Genomic DNA, 15,073 nt, shown 5'->3' with positions numbered 1-15,073 from the left:
TGCCCACAGGGATGAACATAATGGTGAGATACATGATCTGCAGTAGGGACATGTGTGAAACATAACCCTTATACAGTGCAACAACAGTGTACATACCAGTTTTACAATGGCAACTGTTACAGATCTACACTATGTCATAACATAATACTGTTGCCCACATTATTAGCTGGGACTGGGTTGTTACATGTGGTGTTCAGTGTATGGGACACTGCAAACTGACAGACAGGTTAGGCCATACTTGTCAAGTATCTGCAAAAAGGCTGAAGGTGGGGAGGGTTTGCCAGCATGATGCACCAGTGCACTGCAACAGGGATCCTAAGGATGCTAAAAATGACTGTATCTGCCACAGTCAGGTTTAGGAACTGTGGCAGACATAACCCTAACTTCACAGCAAAGTGACGGCAGTGTGTGAACTCCAAGGGATGTGCACATGAGTAGACCTTGCAATCCTGCAGAGTTGAGGGACATGTGTAGGGCAGACTGACCATATACTGGCAAATGCAGATGGCCCATGCTAGTATACCCTGCCAGGAATAGTGACTGCTGTAGTACACATATCAATAGGTGCAACAAACTGCCATGATAAGGACGCATACACATATGCACCCACGGAGTGTATGCATTGCCGTCAGCATCTGCATACCTAACACATTTTTGAGACAATGTATGTGAATGTACAGAACATATGTCACATAGCAGGCTCATGAACTGTTAATATATGCGGTGATGTGGTCCCATGGCAGATCAAGGAAGAGTGTGTCATATCAGTTAGGGTGTGTACACTTCCCATAGCCATGGTAAGGTCTGATGGTTGTCAGTGTAATAGCATTGGATTGGTCATACATGCACTGCTGATGTTGAGATCTGTAAACCAGACATCAGGCATTCACATGACATCTGTCCACATATCAGCTGAAACACATAGGGGCTGTGAGCATTAGAGCAGACATAGCTGACACAGTAATACACATTCAGCAATGGTTTGTACACCTGTGAGGTTTGGTGCACAGTACATGGCAGGGTACAGCACAGGTGCACAGAAATACTGTGTACATGGGTGCATTGTTTTCCAGGGGAAGGGTCATCACCTACTAACACAGCCCATGCATCACACACATATATACTGTTGCTAGTGTGGATTGACTATAGCTGCACTGCATGCTGAGTAACATATGTTATGCATGTTGACAGATGGGAAATGGTAGGACTGTGTGTACTATCTTTGTGCAACTTCACCTGGGTGTGTGTGTGTGTGTGTGTGTGTGGGGGGGTGGTTGTCTATAAGTGCAATCTGATGGAGTGGAGTGGGGTTGATCCATGTAGGATGTGCGTGTGCATGTGTGTGTGTTTGTGTGGGTGTCCATGTATGCACATGTGTGATTGTGGGGTTGTTCATTCGACAGTATTTGCCTTTGGGATCATGCAGTACATGGACATGGACTGACACGAGACACCAGGAATACTTGTCTGATATGTAATCACAGGACAGATGACAGTATAATAAGGTCTGTAGCATGGAACATACATTGGTAGGGAAAGTAGACATCAGGTATACCCTTAATATTGTAATCAGCAGAGGTGAATGACTAGCCATGTATGCAGCACTACAGATGAATTGGGGAATTACTAGACAACCCCAGGAAGTGTATCCATATATTACTGTTGTCCACATAAGTTGATTGAGCAGCAGATCTGGCGTGTACTGAGCAATACTTGCATATGACACTCCAGTGTGTGACACTATGGAGTGAACATAGTAGCCCCTAACATATAGGAGCGATGCTCATGATATTCGAACATACACAGGTTGAGCAATTGATGACAGCAGTGAGGCCATGTAAAACCTACTCCACTCAAGCCAAGGAGGTAATGGAGTAACAGGTCTTGTGTTGTGATCACTTATCTAGGCATTTAGAGGAATGATACTTTAATGAGTGGTACTAACTTATGTGTATAAATGTGGGACTGTCTGTAAAATCAGGAACAGGTAGGTATTAAGGTGGAATGTGTGTGTGTGGGTGCATGTGTGTGTGTGTGTGTGGGGGGGTATATGTGTGTACTGTTATGCAATGCTGTGCAGGTCTTAAAGTGCATTTCTTGTTTTCCCCCACAGGTGGCAAGGTGGGTCAGGGTCCCACCTGCATGCAATCTGACGTTGGTGTCCATATAGACACCGAAGATGATGATGATAGTACTGTTGAGGCACAGGAGGGGTTGCCAGGGGCCAAAACTGTGCCATTGTTTGACATCCCCCTCTTAGCCACCCCAACCCCGCACACAGTTACAGTGCCTATACATAGCCCATCACCAGTGGCCATAGCAGAGGAGCAGTTGGCGGTTGGTGGCAGAGCAGAGGAGAGTGTGGTATCTATGCCTACTGTGTCTGGTCACAGCAGGCATAGCCAGATGCCTGGCAGGACACCACATAGGCAGATGTCCCAGGGAGCTCATAGTAGGGCTGCTGGTCATCAGGCCCCAGGCAGAAGCACCACAACTGGTACCACCAGGCGCATGTTTCAAACTGTCATGGAGCGCATGCATGTATGGAACTGTACACCAGACAGGGCCTCAGGCTGCAGAGGGCTGCTCTCACATCTGCAACAGACAACATCCATGAACTGTCTGGTGCCCTTCGTGATTATACCGAGGCCATGGATAGATGGTTGGGTGAGATGGTGGGGCCTCACTGACCATGGTTTGCCCATGCTTGAACATGTGGTGGGAGTGCGGTGATAGCTGCTTGGACATAGGCCAGCAACACAAACAGCTGGCAGTTGACATGAATGCGCTAGGACACCAAGGCACTCCCTTAGTGGCAGTACCAGCCTCAGCACTGCAGTGCTGCAAACAGCACACCACAGCAGGCCATGTGTATTTGGCCCTGGCCAGTCCCAAGAGGGACCTGGTTCCAGCGAACATCTGTCATCATCAGGGGATAGTAGCACATCGAGGCCTGTACCTGGACATGCCCATGGAACCCCTAGCAGGCACAGTCTGTGTGTCCATGACCAGAGGTGGTGAACTGCACACCCTGCCAGGTATGGTCTGCAGCTGTCCAAGAAACATCTGTATAGGGCAGCCACATGGCAGAACTGTGTGCATGCATACCCACACACTCTATGAACACACCTAGGGCAACCCCATACCTACACACACCACATCACCACGCCCATTTCAACTAATTACATCCCTCATCCACACACATGGTGTCAAACGTATGGACCACCCTCAGTCTCTGGCCAACCAACAGCACACCCTGTGCATATGATGATACCTGTACTACATCCCTGTCATCCATAACATCGATGCAGGGACAGGCTAATATAGTTCTGATGCACGCTGTGATTATACTACAGTGTACTGATGTACTGCAGTGTAACATGTTGTCAGAAGTATTGTTTAATACATACATGTCAGGTTGTGTAGCTGTCCAGCCATGATGCACTATAGCTGTTAGTAACACTGAGTGATCGTGGTCTCCATAATGTTATCTATTTGTGTTGTAGGTGTACATGTGTCAGCAAGAGGATGGTCTGCAGTCATATTCCACAAGGGGTATGGCACTGTGGTGACACCATGGCTGTGACATATCCTGGGTACAGTTGAACACATGTCACAGGTTTGTATAACAGTTATTGCCTGTGCCACATGGACAGGTGACCCTCTGGGACATGTATAATCAGCAACCTGATGTAGACCCATCCACATACACTCACACTCTTACTTGGCAACATTGGGACTAGACCCCTACCCTAGGTATGTAGTGCTACTGAAGTGTGTGGCTTTCACTGCACACACTACACAGCATTTAGGGTGAGATTTGTTCCTGGTTACATGTTACATGCAGAACATCCCCAGACATATACAGTATCGTAATGGGGGATGTAATGGTTGTATATGGACAATACATAGTGTGACATACCATCATATACACATTAACAGACACATAACAGGCAGACACACATCCAAGAGATCTGGGCCCATCGGTGCTAACTAAATTGTCAGCATGTCAAATGTGTTACAGGTAGGCTGCACACAGCACATGCATAACTGGGCTGGATTGTTGTATCAGTTACCTGTATGGTTGATGGTGACAGTGGTCACCATAAAGTGGTACATGGGACACATACCGGGTGTACCATGGTGTAATGACAGTGTACACAGCCCCCACACCCCACAGTGGATATTGTACTCAATGGAACCCATGATGACACTCTGACATACCCACCATCACACATTGCCCATGACTGAGATACAACCCATTGTACATCCCAACAGTGGTACTACAGGGATATGCATCTAATGCACATGCCACAGGCATAGTAGAGTGTTGCTTTGACATGCCTCACCTATGGGTAGCAACAACAATATCTGTACTACTGTGTGGCAATGCATATTGCAATAGGAGTATGTAGTCTCGGAATACTGTACCGTACAGACATGCATGCATACACACACTTGCCAGAACTCAGTGGGTATCCCATGCTTATTGATGCATTTGTACAACACTGTTGTGCTGGTACTGCAAGACTCATGTAGCCATTAGGGAGAGGAGCATAACAGGGTACATGCAATGTATGATACAGCAGCAGCTCCATCTTATTTTGACAATGGGTGTTGAAGTGGTTGTGAAGGCCCTCATGGTATTCCCAACTACAGGTGTACTAACACACAGTCACTGCTTTCCTCAGTAATGCACACATACACATGTGTCAGTACTGGGGTGCATCACTGCAGGTGGTCATAGGTGTGTACCTGGCTATTGTCAATGGAGAGATGAGTAGTGTTGGGGATGTGTGTACAGTGGTATCATGCAACCTGCCATGTGCCAGCAGGCACTCTATCAACAGACACCACTGTGGTGACCCTCAGGGTGAGAGTGACAAGCATCAGCCAATCCTCTGGGTGCCTCCAGCAAATGGCCACTGAGGTGATCCAGTTGACATGTATGACACGTATTACAACACATGTTTAGTGTCTGTGATAGAGACCTGTACCCAAACATGTTCTGTTGACTGTGGTAGTATAGTGGAGGTACCTGTGGCATGTGGTGTGTAAATGGTGTTGTCTCCTATGTGTGCCAGTTATAACACAGCTGGGCAGACATGTCAGTGTCAGTCAAGCATAGGTTGCCTGTATGTATCCAAGCTGGATACCTGCCATCTGCACCTCTGTACAGGGATTGACAGACATCAGTTTGGCAAGTAGCTATGCAGTAGGATGAATGTGTCAACAGATAGATGTCTGACAACTATATGTATGCCATTACTACATGTTGGAAGCCCTCACTGACATGTGCTGTGCAGATGGTAGTCTACAGTTACTTTCCACATGTTAGATCATTATCCAGTAGGGATATATACTGTAACTCAGCTCACACACCAAGAACACGACAGTGAGGCATCAGAGTCCAGCTATGCCTGCAGGTGTGCTTGTTGTCAATACTACATTTAGCACTCTACTCTTGCCTGGGAAAGCACTGTCAACAGTAGTATCACCATGATACACTGCATGCCAGTGTGACAGCACATAACCTGGGTTACTACCCATGTATGCAACACATTCACATGGATAACAGTGCTGTACAGGTCTTATATACTTGTGTGTCCCAGACATGATACTCACACCCCTTGCTACATGTAATGACAGCACATAGACACATTTATTGTACATGGCATTACATACACTTAATGCAATTGTCATTACCCTGCTATGTTATCAGACTGGGATGTGAGCACTGGTTACCAGGACTGAGCCATGCTTAGCAGGTGTCAGCATTGCTGCAACATAACAACTAAGCAGATTTGCGCACTGGTAAATGAAAACTACTTGGTGTAATCACCTGTAGGTTTAACCATAGCTTAGCACTGCTTAACGTCATGCAAACCCACACAAAAGCACTTAAAGTTGCTCAAAACCGACTTAGCCATCCTGTATTCAACAGCCCTTGTTCTGTCTAGCAACAAAATACACAGCATTTGCAGGGTCTTGAACCCAGCACCCTGTACACTATAGTCACAACAGTTAACCAATACACCATGACAGCTGTGAAGACAGTTGTTTTTCCAATATATCGGTCACTACACATATTGAATAGTATTGAATAATTGCTTTGACAAATGTGTAGTACTTGTTATTGATATTACTGTTGCATCACATATATTGTTATATCTAAATATACACATATTATGTAGCGTTAAGAATGTTTGAAAATGCATGTGAGTTAGATATCAGATATATGAATAGACCGTGTAACTCTAAAAGTAATGTATATAATATCACTAAAGAACAGGTCCAAGCACTCAACCACTTGCGAGAATCTTCAGTTAGAGTTATTAAACCAGATAAAGGGGGAGGTTTGGCCATTTTTGAAAGGGCTGACTATACACAAAGAATGTTGCACGTTCTAGACTCTCCCGCCTATGAAATTGCATCTCTTAACGCTATGAATGGGTGTTGTAATAGAATAAGAGGTTACTTCAGAGATTTATTCATCAATGGTAGGTTAGATATGGATACATACAAATACATAGACATCCCACAACCAAGGGTCCCAGTGATGTTTGGAATACCTAAGGTCCACAAAAACTATAAGGACCCACCACTGAGGGCCTTGGTTGATGGGAGAAGTTCTATAACATATCCATGTTCAAAATATATTGATTTTCTGCTTTCTAAGTACATAAGGCTTATTTCCAGTATCTGTAAAGATTCCTGGACCTTTTTGGCAAATATCAATAACATCAGTTATGATGATTCTTACAATTTTCTTACCATTGATGTTGCTGATTTGTACACCTCTATACCACACCAGGAAGCATTAGAAAGGATTGGGCTTCTTCTAGTTGAGTTAAAAGCCCCAAAGACTGAAATTGACAACATTTCAGAACTTCTAGATATTGTACTTACTTCGAATTTCTTTCTGTTTGAAAAGGAATACTACGTTCAAAAACAAGGGGTAGCTATGGGCTCCCCTTGTGGAGCCAGTGTGGCCAATATGGTTATGGCCCACTGGGAGAAGTGTTACATCTTGGATAACAATTACTGGAAGCAATATATTTGTCACTACACCCGTTTTTTAGATGACGTTTTCATCTTGTTTAAAGGGGACCAAAAAGTTGCACAAGAATTTATAGAATACATTAACCACACAACAAATTTTCTTAAATTCACATACCATTTTTCTAGTGAAGAGATTGAATATTTGGATGTGAAATTGATTAAGGATAGAGGGAATTCCAAGTTTAAGTCAAAGATTTTTAGAAAGGACACATATGTCAACTCATTTCTCCACTATTCCAGCTCCCACCCTTACAAGCAGAAGAGGGCAATTGTCAAAGGACAATTAGTGAGAGCTGTTAAAATGTGTAGTGATTTAACTGACTTTCTGGCTGAGTGTACCTTGCTAGAAGACATGTTCGCAAACAGGGGTTACCCTAGGAGGTTGATCGATGAGCTTACCGAAGAGGTGGTACTCAAGAGGAGTACTGGTTTTTACAAACCACTGCTTTGTGCGGATGCTTCAGTAACTTCTAATGTAAATACTGACATGGCCAACCCTGATGATTCAGATAATATGGAGATAAAGGATAGTATGGCTCATATTTCCCTGAGTTTCATTACTACGTTTAATAGTAATTCCAAACAAATTTCAGGGATTATTCATAAAAATTGGTATTTCATCCTCAATAACTCTCTTTTGGTTGAGAGATTGGGTCAAAGACCCCGAATAGTCTATAAAAGAGGAACTAACATTAAGGAATTACTACAAAAGGAATTTGGACAAAACCAGTTTAGCAGACTGACAGGCTCTTTCTCTTGTGGGTCCTGCAACTGGTGCAAAACCATCCGCACCGGTAACACATTTTGTATCAGGGGGACGAAATATAATGTCAAATCAAAAATAAACTGTGAAACCAAGTCAGTTATTTATATAGCTTTCTGTGCCTGTTGCCCCAGTTTTTATGTCGGAAAAACCGACAGAAAACTAAGAGAGCGTATATACCAGCATTGCTATTCGATAAAAAACAAGAAAACTGAAAATGCCCTAGTCAAGCATGTAATAAAAAATCCGGGGCACAGCTTTTCATTTATGGGTATTGATAACCTTAGATGCACTATTCGGGGTGGACCTATTTCATTATTGTTGGAAAACCGCGAATTGGAGTGGCAGCTCAGGTTAGACGCCTTCAATTCCCCAGGTTTAAATGAGAGTTGTAATATCTCTCCAGTATTAAAATATAAGGCCTACCTCAGAAGTTAACTGCCTTTTGTATTTAGTGACTTATTTAGGCATTTTTAGTATTTGGTATTCATTTTCATTGACACACTCATGTACACTTGTTTATATATATACATACATACGCACTTTTATGCATAGCCAATTTTGTATTTTTAGTAGGAGTGTGACATTGATCTCGTTAGTCATAACTGGTTAGACAACTTTGGCAGTTTTTTCTATGAAAGGGACATTTTATTTTATTTTATGTCATTTTTATTTTCATTTTTATTTCATTGTAGGAGCATATGTTGTGAAATACCTGCTTTTAACATATATATTTAATTTGATACAATTAGATGTATTTTTCACAGTATGTAAATGTTTATGTACCAATGGCTTGTAGGTAGGAACTAGAGCCTTTCTGTGTGTTTTTGGAATGTTATGGGACATTTGCCAGATGCACTGATTGTAAGTTTACTAACTGGTGCTTTAATTAATTAATTTTTTATTAGCTGCAGATTTCACTCCCTTAAGGAAGTGATGTAAAATGTGTGTTATGTACCTATTTAAATACTTTGTAAGAGTTGGCGCCTTTCTAAGCATTTTGACTCTGAGGAAGCTTCTTGGTGCAGAGAAGCGAAAACGCTAACTAATTTTAAAAATAAACCTGCGTTAAGTCTTTCGTGCTTGTGGGACTTTTTGGCTTCCGTTTTTTGTGGTTTCTAGTTTGTCTTGACTCATTGGACTCACTAAATATACACATATCAGATACATATGGTGAAATATATCTAGGAAGGTATATACAACCGTGATGTTTACACATGACAGGAATATGGATATATACATATACATATGTAGATGTATGTCTACATGTACATATACACGTATATTCATACATATGTCTGTATACACATCTGTAAAGTATATATATATATATATATATATATATATATATATATATATATATTTATATACATATGTGTGTGTGTGTGTGTGTGTGTGTGTATGCACATCCTATGTGTACAGATATACCTATTTATGTTGATATATATGTAGATATCTATAACTATATGTGCATGCATATCTAATCCGATATACCTATTTATGTCGGTATATATGTAGATATCCATAACTATATGTGCATATATATCTATATATCTGTATATATGTAGAAATATATTGCTGTGTATATGTATATATTTGAATTTATATATGTATATGTATATATATATATATACATATATATATATATATATATATATACATATATATATATATATATATATATGTATATATATATCTATATAGATATATGGATATATATATATATATATATATATATATATATATATATATATATATATATATGTTTACCACATGTCCAGAACATGGATTGGAGTCCTACCTCAGCACCAGTAGTCCCAACATCTTAGTGCAAGGGGATGCCATGTTTGTATTGCAGGTATATATGTAGACTGTTGCTACTGTAACAGAGTTTGTCTTAACAGATGTGTGTGGGAGGTCACATCTGCTTTTGACATGTCGTCATTGGCTACTGGCAGACATCCTAAGGACATCATAGTACAGTACCACTGCTAGCACAGTAATGATCCTGTGGACTACAGCACAGATATGACCAATATATGTGGACAGTGTGGCACTCTGTGGTCAGTCCAGAGGTGTGCACAAATCCCCTTCATGCAAGACATGTGGACCACACCTCATAATGTGGATTTTAATAGCCATGTATATGGGTATATCACATAAACATCGGACTACATATGCCCACACACTTTATGGATTCACACATGTCAGTCTGTCCTGATACATAATACCTGGTGGTGCAGAGGTCACATGGCCACATACTACCCAGTAGTTAGTGACATACATCTGTAGATAGTCCCATTGCTTTGTCAGAAATACACAACAGTTATGGTGGCCTGGCAGCACTATGTCTTATAAATAACTGGGCATAACAGCACACTGGGTAATTATACTAGGCTGCTAAGCATGTCAAAAAGCACTGTGCAAACTACAGGCAGACTGCCACAACACTGGGCTACATTTTGTATAAGGAAATACAAATGTACCTGCAAATATACCAGGCTCTACATGCATGTCACAGCACAGAGTAACAGACACCTGTGAAAAAGTGCATACCCACAACCAATGTGAACACAGCCACAGCCACATATGGTATGCAAGCTTAATATGACACTATATGGACTTTCTGATAAACACCCTCCTCATATGTGCCACTCACACACTAACCCTACATACACTGGGTCACGACACAGTGTGGTCCAATGCCTGTCTGTAGTATGGGATACCTGTGTGTCTGGCCCTACAGACATGTGAACCAATAGGGTACCATAAACTGGAGAAGCATGTAACATCAGATAGAACTGTACCAAGAACAATGGCATCTGCCACAGTCTGTGCACGGCCCAATGTACTTATTTGCAATAGACATACTGTCAGCAATCACCATACGTAAACAGACCCCAGTACTGTACACATAACTGCAGAATGCCCAGGATATGTTCTCAGAAATAACCCCTACTATACAGAACATGTGTAGCAGTCTGATATCTGACTGGTTTGTTATCAGGTATGATGGCAATAAATAATAGTGTACAGAACATATGCACCTCTACTGCATGATATATGTACAAAGGTTGACAGACTTGTGGCTGGAGCTACAAACACTGGGCCAATATTGGCTTATTGCTGTGATAACCTCATACATTTACTGCCGTACAGGGTTTGTTGTGACATATGCCCTATGAGATATATGAAGTCAGTAACTCTCATAGCTGTCACCATGTACTGTCTGCAATCCTCACACTATGCTTCTGCATTTCTCAGGTAGGTGTTCTGTGAGTAACACAAGAAACATAAGGCTCCACACACTGCCCAGTCTGTAGATATCACTACAGATGGGAGTTTCCTCAAACACATAGCACTGTCATGACAGGCATTAAATCTTGACGACCAGCCATATCCACACACACCCTGTTAAACCGACATTACTCCAAATGCAGAAGAGCAACACTTACATTCTGTAGTCATTTCTAGCACATCCTCCTCCTGTCTGTTGGCCTGTTTCCACTGTGTATGTTGTTAGAGGTAAATTCCAATACCATTTGTGATGCTATTTGCCAAACACCAAATTGAGGTCCTGCTCACAGTGACTGAAAAGGCCCAACATCAACAAGATGTTCCTATATATTGGAGTGCGTTTCCATGCAATTGGCTATGGGAATGTTACCACAGCTGTTCCACATGCAATCAACTAGATGGGGACTGTTATTTATGCAGAGGCCATCAGCTGATCATGAGCATCACTGACAAAACACATGCTGCTGCCTAAGCAAAGAAGGTGTACTTCTCCACATACACCAGAGAGGGAGTGAGAGAGATAGACAGAGACAACGTAAGTCAGGGAGGAGGTGGGAGAGTAAAACCTAAGCATGTTTGTGTCACACACCTACCAGTATGGGGTTTCACACCCCTGAGTGACTATGTATTGCTATCACATGTCTATGCAATTATTGCATGTGCCACATAGCTTACATGTTGGGGAGCTGTCCAAAGATATATCTGATGGTGAATGACATCTGCAGCAGTGATATAGTAGTGATAGGGTAGGTGTAGTACACACGCCTGTCCACATGAACAGGTGTGAATGTCAACACAGCCACACTCTCTCAGGGACTCACATACATTGATATAGTTGGCAGAGTCAGGAATAGACTTCCTAACTAGCTAGTTTGCCACAATACAGTAATGCACAGGTATCACATGCACCACAGGGGTTATCTGGATGATATATGGGCAAAGGGTATGCAATGGTATCTGACATCAGACCGCATGCTTCTGTAGGCCAATGGGAGTTGCAGTGAGTGTGAATCTGGTTGAAAGCATCATACTCCACACACACAGAGTGCCAGTACTGACATGCATGGGTGCATTGCTTCACAGGTGTGTAGTGGTTGACTGTGCCAGAAGGCTGTACAAAGCTAGGTGAAGGGTATACCTTGGCATCAGGCCACATGACAATGGTCTGCAGTGTGGCTCAGGGGTGTAGAGTCTGGATTGGCGTACACTGGTGGGTATTGTATTCATCATCTAATCACTTGGGGTCACTGTTGTGTTTGGCCAGTGCTGTGCAATGCTTGCCATGTATGTGTTCTATAGTCCATGACATGGATGGTGTCTGGGATGTGAACACATCCCACATGCATGTTCAGTGACATGTGGAACTGTACCTGGGTTGTCTGGCCCATGTTGTGTGCACAGATTGTTATCATCAGATGTGCCAGTCCTGGCCTAACGTGCGGGAGCTGATAATGAACACCAGGTTGACCCTGCACCTACACTGATAACATGATACAGGTATTCCCTGGTGTCAGTGGCATCTGTCCATACAGGACATGTGTTTAAGGCATGGTATGTCCTTTGTGGGTCACATTTGATGGCACCACTGTTGTTGCAGGCATCCAGTAGAGAACATAGTGAAGGCGCACTGTCAGCAATTATGTGCCTTTTGTAGTGATGGGACAGTGTGCCATGCCTTAAGTAGTCCACTGCAATCACACCATGGTTACTATCTGTAGGCAATATGCAGGGTACTACCAACAAAGCAGTCGCTGCCTAGGCAAGTGTGTTTGTGTATGAGACATGGGTTGAGAGTGTTCTCTGGGTAATACAAGGGTTGCTTAATTTGTTCGCCAGGCCTTGATATCACATTTAGCCATATGGATTAGCACAGCAGCCTCTTGGCTATTTGACATCTGTTATCCTTGTAAGGTGGACATTGTGACATATAATAGGCCTACCATATAAAAAATTTGCAAAACCCGCTGTACAATGAGTCCAGTTGTTACACACTCACAGCAACTTCCACACAGGATACGAATAACAAACACACACACACACACACACACACACACACACACACACACACACACACACACACACACACACACACACACACACTTGTTATGTCTGGGATTAGAACTCCTACCTAACTAGTTTATCACGCTACACCATTACGCAGTTATAGGACGTGCCATGGAGATTATTGGACTACTCCTTCAACAAAGGTGTATTTCAAGGTGAATGATGTCAGCAGGCTTGCCAAAAAAGAGCAATGGAGGTTGTATTCACTGTGAATGGCCTCAAACACATTGCTCCCTACACAGATAAATAAACACACACACTTGCCATGTCTGGGAATAGAACCCCTACCAAGCTATTATATCACACTACAGCATTACACTGTTATAGGATGCACCACAGAGATTACCCCTTCCCCAAAAGTGTATTTCAAAATGAATGACATCAGCAGGCTTGCCAAAGAAGGGCAATAGAGGTTATATTGACTGTGAATAGCCTCAAAAGCATTGCTCCCTACACAGACAAACAAACACAAACACATCCACACTTGTCATGTCTGAGAACTGAGCTCCTACATAACTAGTTTATCACACTACATCATTACACAGTTATAGGACATGGCACAGAGATTACGGGGCTACTCTTTCCCCAAAGGTGTATTTCAAAGTGAAAGACATCAGCAGGCTTGCCAAAGTAGGGCATTTGAATTGTAATGAGTGTGGCTAGCCTAAAAAGCATTGCTCCCTACACAGACACACACACACACACACACACACACATGCACAGTTGCCATGTCTGGGATTAGAACTCCTACCTAACTAGTTTATCACACTACAGCATTACGCAGCTATAGGATATGCCACAGAGATTACTGGGCTACTTTTTCCCCAAAGGTGCATTTCAAAGTGACTGACATCAGCAGGCTTGCCAAAGTAGGGCATTTGAATTATAGTGAGTGTGAACAGCCTAAAATGCATTGATCCCTACTCAGACAAATACACACACACACACACACACACACACACACACACACACACACACACACACACACACACACACACACACTTGCCACATCTGGGATTAGAACTCCTACTTAACTAGTTTATCACACTACAGCATTACACAGTTATAGGATGCGCCACAGAGATTACTGGTCTACTTTTTCCCCAAAGGTGTATTTCAAAGTAACCGACATCAGTAGGCTTGACAAAGTAGGGCATTTGAATTGTAGTGAGTGTGACTAGCCTAAGCCTAAAAAGCATTTATCACTAGATAGACAAATGCACAGACACACACAGTTGCCACATCTGGGGAATAGAACTCCTACCTACCCAGTTTATCGCACTACAGCATTACGCAGTTATAGGATGTGCCACCGAGATTATTGGGCTAACCTTTCCCCAAAGGTGTATTTCAAAGTGACTGACATCAGCAGGCTTGTCATAGTAGGGCAATGGGGAGGGCAGTCTGTGTGCATGGGACATAACCCATTCATCTAGAGGTAGACACACCACACTCAGGCACACACATGTTTATATTCCACAGGTATGTGTATACAACTGATAGATGACTACTGTCTTTTACAGTTATGTTGCACAGTTAGCACTAGCACCATAAAGTCTATAATGCTGAGGGATTCCAGAGGCTAATTTCTATGGTGAGTGACATTTGCGCATCATGTGGTTGTAGCCATTTGGCTGTGTGCTGGGTGGGAAAGGCCTCATGATGAAAGGCTCTTTGTCACTGTCACTCTCTTCCACACATTTATGTATGTGTACTTTTGGCATATTATAGTGTGGTGTCCTTGGATATATTTGTGTATTCCTATCCAATGTGTGTGCAAAGCATGACTGGTGCATTCTGAGGAATGTATACACTAACATCTGCAACTGTCAGATATGTATGGTTCACTGTTGTTGGCAGACATGGGCTTCATTTCTTTAGGTGAGT

This window comes from Protopterus annectens, chromosome 3.part0 (assembly GCF_019279795.1).
Source record: "Protopterus annectens isolate FY-2018-M chromosome 3.part0, PAN1.0, whole genome shotgun sequence".
Lineage (NCBI taxonomy): Eukaryota > Metazoa > Chordata > Ceratodontiformes > Protopteridae > Protopterus > Protopterus annectens.
This window is presented reverse-complemented; position numbering follows the sequence as displayed.